General features: G+C 42.4%; 1 protein-coding gene across 3 annotated transcripts in view; it reads left to right on the forward strand.

Annotated features, from left to right (window-relative positions):
• LOC140201668 (B-cell receptor CD22-like) overlaps positions 1-7,063 on the forward strand; it is a 66,998-nt gene extending 59,935 nt beyond the window's left edge. For all 3 annotated transcript variants that reach the window (XM_072266139.1, XM_072266142.1, XM_072266140.1), the window contains one exon: positions 238-7,063. The gene's annotated coding sequence lies outside the window, so the exon portion shown is untranslated. The remainder of the gene's footprint in view (positions 1-237) is intronic.
• The last annotated feature ends 562 nt before the right edge of the window (positions 7,064-7,625 follow it).

Here is a 7,625-nt window from a genome sequence, read left to right on the forward strand (position 1 = left end):
TTTCCTTATTCTTTGTGAAGAAAAGTCTATGATCCACTTAGCTTTCATTCCTTCTGTCATGATCCCCATCTGTCTTCTCTTCTCCAAGGAACACTATTGCAGCCGATCCAGTCTCTTCTCTTCATCAAAAAGCTCCAATCCCTTGTTAGATCTGGTGATATTTATCCAGAGGTCCTTCGGAAGTCAAGAATGAGGCAGAAAACTTGATGGTTACGGTTGTTTTATTAATTGTTACAGGAACAAAGAACAAGCATATAAAGAGAGAAAACAAAGAAGTTGTGGTCATCTTCAACAAAAATTAACCTCAAGTTGAGGAGATAAAGCACAATCTATTGTGAAACAGTCTGGTTGTGGGGTGATATGGGCTGCAGGAAAACGTCCGGAAAAATACAGAACCAGCTATACAACAATTGCTGAAAATTCACTCAGCAATTACACATACAGGCAATTACAGAAAAATTGCAGGCAAGCATAGGAAAGTGAAATTTGAGGAAAATAAAGGAAAAATAACAATTCTACACCTAATCCAGCACCTTGCAACATTCTTGTAGAGCGACACAGAAGAGAGCTGAAAGAAATCAATAAGTCAGGCGGCATCTATCTTTGGATGGGTTCGACCCAAAGTGCCATCTGTCTGTTTTCTTCCACAGATGCTGCCTAAACTGATGAGTTCCTCCAGTATTTTGTGTAAGGCTTCATTTTTCCAGAATCCACAGCAATCTGCATTGTGCCTCCAACATCCGTGAGAATTTCCTCTGCACCTTTTCCTGTACAATCATATGCCTCCCATGGTGTGGTGACTTGAACTGAACGCAGTTGTGGCCGAGCCAATGTTCTACGTAGTTGTAGCATACATTCTCTGCTTGTATACTCTGTTCCTCAGCTAATGAGAGTAAAGCATTCCACAGCCCTTCTTCACACCTTTTACTTCAGTGCAGCACGGTAATTGGTCACACGCGTGTAAATGGGTCACATGGCCTTGTAGGATAGGTAGGATCTAACCGTGCTGAATCTATAAATGAATAAAAGCAAAACACGTTTGCTGCCACTTTGACTGCAGAAATTCTATTCCCCAATGTTATGTGTGCCCCTGCCATTCATTATTTATACCATTCCCTCAATAACCCTCAGTCTAATCACAACACACTAATCGATATTAGATTCTAATGCTTTCCCTCCGTACTACCATTCTGACAGCAGGCTGGTTGTTCTGTTCTGTGACTCTCACTCAGTATTAGTTTTTTAACAGTGGGACAATCCCACAATCCTGCCCCAGACTGTCTGATAACCGAAAGCTTCTTTTCTCAAAGCATGCCATAATCTGTTGTCTTCACCGTGGGAAATACTCCAATGAGGTGTGTGTGTGTGTGTGTTTTCATCTAACTGTGTTACTGTGTTTGTATGTGTGTCTAAGACCATAAGATACAGGAGCAGAAGTAGGCCACTCAGCCCATTAAGTCTGTTCTGCCATTCAATCATGGGCTATCCAATTCTTCCAGTCATCCCCACTCCCCTGCCTTCTCCCTGTACCCTTTGATGCCCTGGCTAATCAAGAACCTATCTATCTCTGCATTAAAGGAACCCAATGACTTGGCCTCCACAGCTGCTCGTGGCAACAAATTCTGCACATTTACCACCCTCTGACTAAAGTAATTTCTCCACATCTCTGCTTTAAATGGATGTCTTTCAATTCTAAAGTCATGCCCTCTTGTCCTAGACTCCCCGACCATGGGAAATAAGCTTGCCATATCTAATCTGTTCAGGCCTTTTAACATTTGGAATGTTCCTATAAGATCCCCCCTTCATTCTCCTGAACTCCAAGGAATACAGCCCAAGAGCTGCCAGACATTCCTCATAAGATAACCCTTTCATTCCTGGAATCATTCTCATGAGTCTTCCCTGAACCCTCTCCAATGTCAATATATCCTTTCTAAAATAAGGAGCCCAAAACTGCAGACAATACACTAAGTGAGGTCCCACAAGTGCCTTATAGAGCCTCAACATCACATCCCTGCTCTTATATTCTACACCTCTAGAAATGAATGCCAACATTGCATTCACCTTCTTCACCACAGACTCAACCTGGAGGTTAACCTTTAGAGTATCCTGCACAAGGACTCCCAAGTCCCTTTGCATCTCTGCATTTTGAATTCTCTCCCCATCTAAGTAATAGTCTGCCCATTTATTTCTTCCACCAAATTGTATGACCATACACTTTCCAACATTTCATTTGCCACTTCTTTGCCCATTCCCCTAAACTATCTGAGTCTCTCTGCAGACTCTCTGTTTCCTCAACACTATCCGTCCTCCACCTATCTTTGTATCATCGGCAAATTTTGCCACAAATCCATTAATCCCACAGTCCAAGTTATTGACATACATAGTAAAAAGAAGCAGTCCTAACACCAACCCCTGTGGAACTCCACTGGTAACCAGCAGCCAGGCAGATTAAGATCCCTTTATTCCCACTCTCTGTTTTCTGCCGACCAGCCAATACTCCACCCGCTCCAGTAACTTCCCTGTAATTCCATGGTCCCTTATCTTGCTAAGCAGCTGCAAGTGCAGCACCTTGTCAAAGGCCTTCTGAAATTCTAAGCACACCACATCCACTGCATCTCCTTTATCTACCCTGCTTGTAATTTCCTCAAAAAATCCAGGTACTCCATAATCTCATCCCTAACAATCGATTCCAACAACTTTCCAATCACTGATGTCAGGCTAACAGGTCTATAGTTTCCTTTCTGTTGCCTCCCACCCTTCTTAAATAGCGGAGTATCATTTGCAAATTTCCAGTCACCCGGTACTACGCCAAAATCTATCGATTCTTAAAAGAACATTGTTACTGCCTCCAGAATCTCTCCAGCTACTTCCTTCAGAACCCAAGGGTGCATTCCATCAGGCCCAGGAGATTTATCCGCCCTTAGACCATTAAACTGCCTGAGCACCTTCTCAGTCGTAATTTTCACAGCACAAACTTCACTTCCCTGACACTCTTGAATGTCCGGTATACTGCAGTTGTTTTCCACTGTGAAGACTGATGCAAAATACACATTCAATTATAGAGAAGTACAGCACAGAAACAGGCCCTTCAGCCCATCAAGTCCATGCCAAAACCACTTAAGCCGCCTTCTCTCATTGACCTGCATCGGGATCATAGACCTCCATACCCCTACCATCCAGGTACCTGTCTAAACCTCTCTTAAACATTGAAATCAAGCTCACATGCACCACATTAAATTTAAGAATTTCAGAAATTTTTGCCAGATATCAGCTTAGAGGCTCCAAAGCTTTCAAATAGCAAGTTTTGGAAAGTGGTTAATTTATTTTCAAAAGCCATTTTTCTATGATGTGTTTTGGAAATCAAAATATTCATTAAATAGAAGTGTTTCTGGTAATGAATTATATCAGCTCTGCAAGTAATTTATTTTTAATCAATAAATTGCAAAGGTTCAGGACTGAAGTATTTACCCTTCAACAAGAGGGTAAACAGCACCAGAATTTATACTGCCCACTTATATAGGCTCGCACTCACTGTCCTCTGTCATCTCTGCATCTCTCATCACAATATCTCCAGCATCATTTTCTATTGGTCCTATATCTACCCTCAGCTCTCTTTTACCCTTTAAATATTGTAAAAAATCTTTTCGTATCTTCTTTGATACTAATCGCCAACTTCCTTTCATAATTCATCTTTTCCTTCCGAATGACTTTCTTTGTTTCCTTCTGTAACTTGTTAAAAGTTTCCCAATCCTCTATCTTCTTACTAGTTTTGGCTTCATTGTATGTCCTGTCTTTTGTTTTTACTTTGGCTCTGAATTCACTTGTCAGCCACGGTAGTGTCCTTCTTTCATTTGAAAATTTCTTCTTATTTGGAATATATCTGTCTTACACTTCATTCTTTTTTTTTGCTGAAACTCCAGCCATTGCTGCTCTGTTGTCCTTCCTGCTAGTATCCCTTTCCAGTCAACTTTGGCCTCTTCCCCTCTCACGCCATTGTAATTTCCTTTATTCCACTGAAATACTGACACATTGGAATTTAGTTTATCCTTCTCCAATTTCAAGGTGAACTTGAAAATATTGTGATCACTGTTCTCTAAGGGTTCCTTAACCTGAAGCTCTCTTATCACCTCTGGATCATCGCACAACACCCAATCCAGCACAGCCAATCCCCTAGTGGGCTCAACAACAATCTGTTCTAAAAGGCCATCCCTTAGACATTCTACAAATTGTCACTCTTGAGGCCTGGTTTTCCCAATCCACTTTCATGTGAAATTCCCTAACGATTATCATTTCATTGCCCTTCTGACATGCCTTTTCTATCTCCTGCCGTAATTTGTAACCCACAGCCCGGCTGCTGTTTGGAAGCCTGTATACAACTACCATTAGGGTCCTTTTACCCTTGCCATTTCTTAACTCAACGCTGTCAGAACCATGGATTCAGCACTTTCGGCAATTGTGCTCGTGAATATGCACGTGTCAGCTTATTACCATTTCATTGTGATGGTATTTAACTCCATTCATTCCGTCGTAGTATTTGTCAAAACTTGGACACAGCAACGCTTTGTTATCTGCATTCCGCCTTGCCTGAGAAATTGGACTGTCGAGTCAACTGACTCTGAAGACTAGCGGTATTTGTTTAGATTTCAGCCGCAGTGTAGGCTTCATTTTCCATTTGAGTGCTTTAATCAATGGCCCTGTTTGGCCTAACATTTATTGTTTTATTCTTCCTTTAAAATTGTTCGCATTAAAGTCTGTGAGCTATCGAGCTGCTTCAGTGTCTCTCACTCTGCACTTGGGCCATTATCCGAACTGGGTGACAAACCCATAAAGACTCTATACCCTCCAATCCTATGTCATCTCTTTCTAATGATTTAATATTATTTCTTATACACAGGGCCACACCACCCCATCTGCCTACTGACCTATCTTTCTGATACACCTTGTATCTTTGGATGTTCAGCTCCCAATGGCAGCCATTCTATAGCCAAGTTTCAGAGATGGCCACAATGTCATACTTGCCAATCTGTAGCTGAATTTCAAGTTCGTCCATTTTATTTCTTATGCAGTAAAGTAAGTAAAGGCATCCATTAGTCTTGTGAGACCATGGATCTGCGCCTGGAAAGTTTTCACTCTCCAGGGCGCAGGCCTGGGCAAGGTTGTATGGAAGACCAGCAGTTGCCCATGCTGCAAGTCTCCCCTCTCCACGACACCCATGTTGTCCAAGGGAAGGGCATTAAGACCCATACAGCTTGGCACCAGAGTCATCGCAGAGCAATGTGTGATTAAGTGCCTTGCTCAAGGACACAACACGTTCCCTCAGCTGGGGCTCGAACTCATGACCTTCAGGTTGCTAGTCCAATGCCTTAACCACTTGGCCACGTGCCCACACCTTCTTATGCAGTATTCATTCAAATATAACACTTTCAGTCCAGTATTTGTTGCTTTCTGTTTTAACTGCACCATGCCTCTCCTGCCTGTCCTTTCTATCATCCCTGTTGCATGCTATCTTTGATTTGTTTCTGTTTTCCCTGTCCTCAGCCCTATCACTCTTGTTCACTTCCCCCTGCAAAATTCATTTAAACCCTCCCTAACAGTTCTGTTAAATGTGCCTGCTAGGATATTGGACTCCTTTGGGTTCAGGTGTAACCCATCCTTTTTGTACAGGCCATACCTCCCCCAGAAGAGGCCCCAATGATCCAGGAACCCAAAGCCCTGCCACCTACACCAGTCTCTCAGCCACATTCTGTGTATGTGTATTAATTTGCCTCATCATACTGTTCCTGTGCTCGTTAGCACATGGCTCAGGCAGCAATCCTGAGATTACTACCCTGGGAGTCCTGCTTTTCAGCTTTCTACCCAACTCTCTGAATTCTCTCTTCTAGACCTCCTCTATTTTTCTTCCGACATCATTGGTACCAACGTGCACCAAGACCCCTAACTGTTCACCCTCTCCCTTCAGAATACTCTGCACCTGATCCGAGACATCCTGTACCCTGGCACCTGGGAGGCAGCACACCATGAGGGTATCTCCATCGGGCTGACAGAACCTCCTGCCTGTTGCCGTCACTATGGAATCCCCTATGACTACCACATTCCTCACCTTCTTGTCTCCCTTCTGCACCACGGAACCAGGCTCAGTGGTTGTCCTCTGTCAGGTCACCCCCACCCCACTGAACAGCATCCAAAACGAGATAATGATTATTGAGGGGGTTGGCTACAGGGGTACTCTCTGCTATCTGATTTCTTCTCTTCCCTGACAGTCACTCTGTGTGTGTGTGTGTGTGTGTGTGTGTGTGTGTGTGTGTGTGTGTGTGTGCTTTTGTGTGTGTCTCACAGGGGGTTTGTGTCTGTGTGTGGATTTCTTTGACTGTGTGGGTGAGTGTGTGTTTCTGTGTATGTGTATGTATGTATGACTTTATGTTTTTCCCAGTGACGGTCAGTGTGTGTGTGTGTGTGTGTCTGAGAGACAGCGTGTACTCTGTAGTTGCACTCCTTACACAAACACATTCAGTCACAAGTATTACCTTGTCATTCTGCTGTCGTTACAGTGAGCGTGCCTGCCTCACTGTCTTCCCTGGTGTATTTTAATACTCTGGTTCCTACACAAGCTGATGTGTTCTAGCTGGTGTTATGGTGCCTTTCCCACCATACATGGCAGAATATTCCATTTCTTTAGTAATCTGTTTGTGTAAATGTGTGTCTATATTTGTGTACTGTAATTAAGTTTGATACTTATGTTTATTTTGTAATGAATTATAACTTGATTGTATATTGTATATACATTGTATAACTACATCATATTCTAGTGCACATGTAATCTCATGTTAACTTTGTTTGTAATGAAAGATGGTATACTCTAGTGTCTAAAAAAGGAGCTCTTCTCCCTCAGAGGGGAGAGAGATAGCGGCTGTCTGTCACACCGGACAAGAATTAATTACAGAGTCATTACTGTGTTTGCTGGTAGATATCTGTTTGTAAATATTGACATTTTTCTTTTCATTACATTTGCAACATTGTTTGATTTTTGGCACACCAAATAAACAGCACTTTATTAAACTGCTAAGCGACTCCAGCTGTTTCTTCATTCATAACCAACATTTTTAACTCTGTGTGTGTACGTGTGTGTGTGTGTGTGTGTCTGTGAGAGAGAAAGTACATTTATTTCTGAGTGTGTGTTTGTGTTTCTCTGAGTCTGGGTTTCTATCTGTGTGTACGTGTGTATTTCTCTGTGTGTACATTTATGTGTTTCTGTGTGTGTTGTTCTGTATTTCTGGGGTGTGTGAGAATGTGTTTCTTCCTGTGTTTCACTGTGTCTTTTTCTACGTCTGTATGAGTGTGAGTTTCCTTGTGTATGAGTGCTTCTGTTTGTCTGTGTAAGCGGGGTTCATCTTTTATGTTATTGTGTAGGCTAATTAAAATGGCTTCTTTGTTATGTTATACTTGGGAATGCTTCTTTGTTATGTTACACGCTGAGAAAGTTTTGCGTTCGCAGTTTGTTGTGGGTTAGGGAGTGATAAGAGGATGTTACGAACCAATTGGGATAGTTGTTATGATTTTGGTGTATCTGGAAGATTTGTATGCGCGGGGTTTTGAGGCAGAAGGCGGGAGAGAGAGACAGAGAATGG

This window comes from Mobula birostris, chromosome 8 (assembly GCF_030028105.1).
Source record: "Mobula birostris isolate sMobBir1 chromosome 8, sMobBir1.hap1, whole genome shotgun sequence".
Classification (NCBI taxonomy): Eukaryota; Metazoa; Chordata; class Chondrichthyes; order Myliobatiformes; family Myliobatidae; genus Mobula; species Mobula birostris.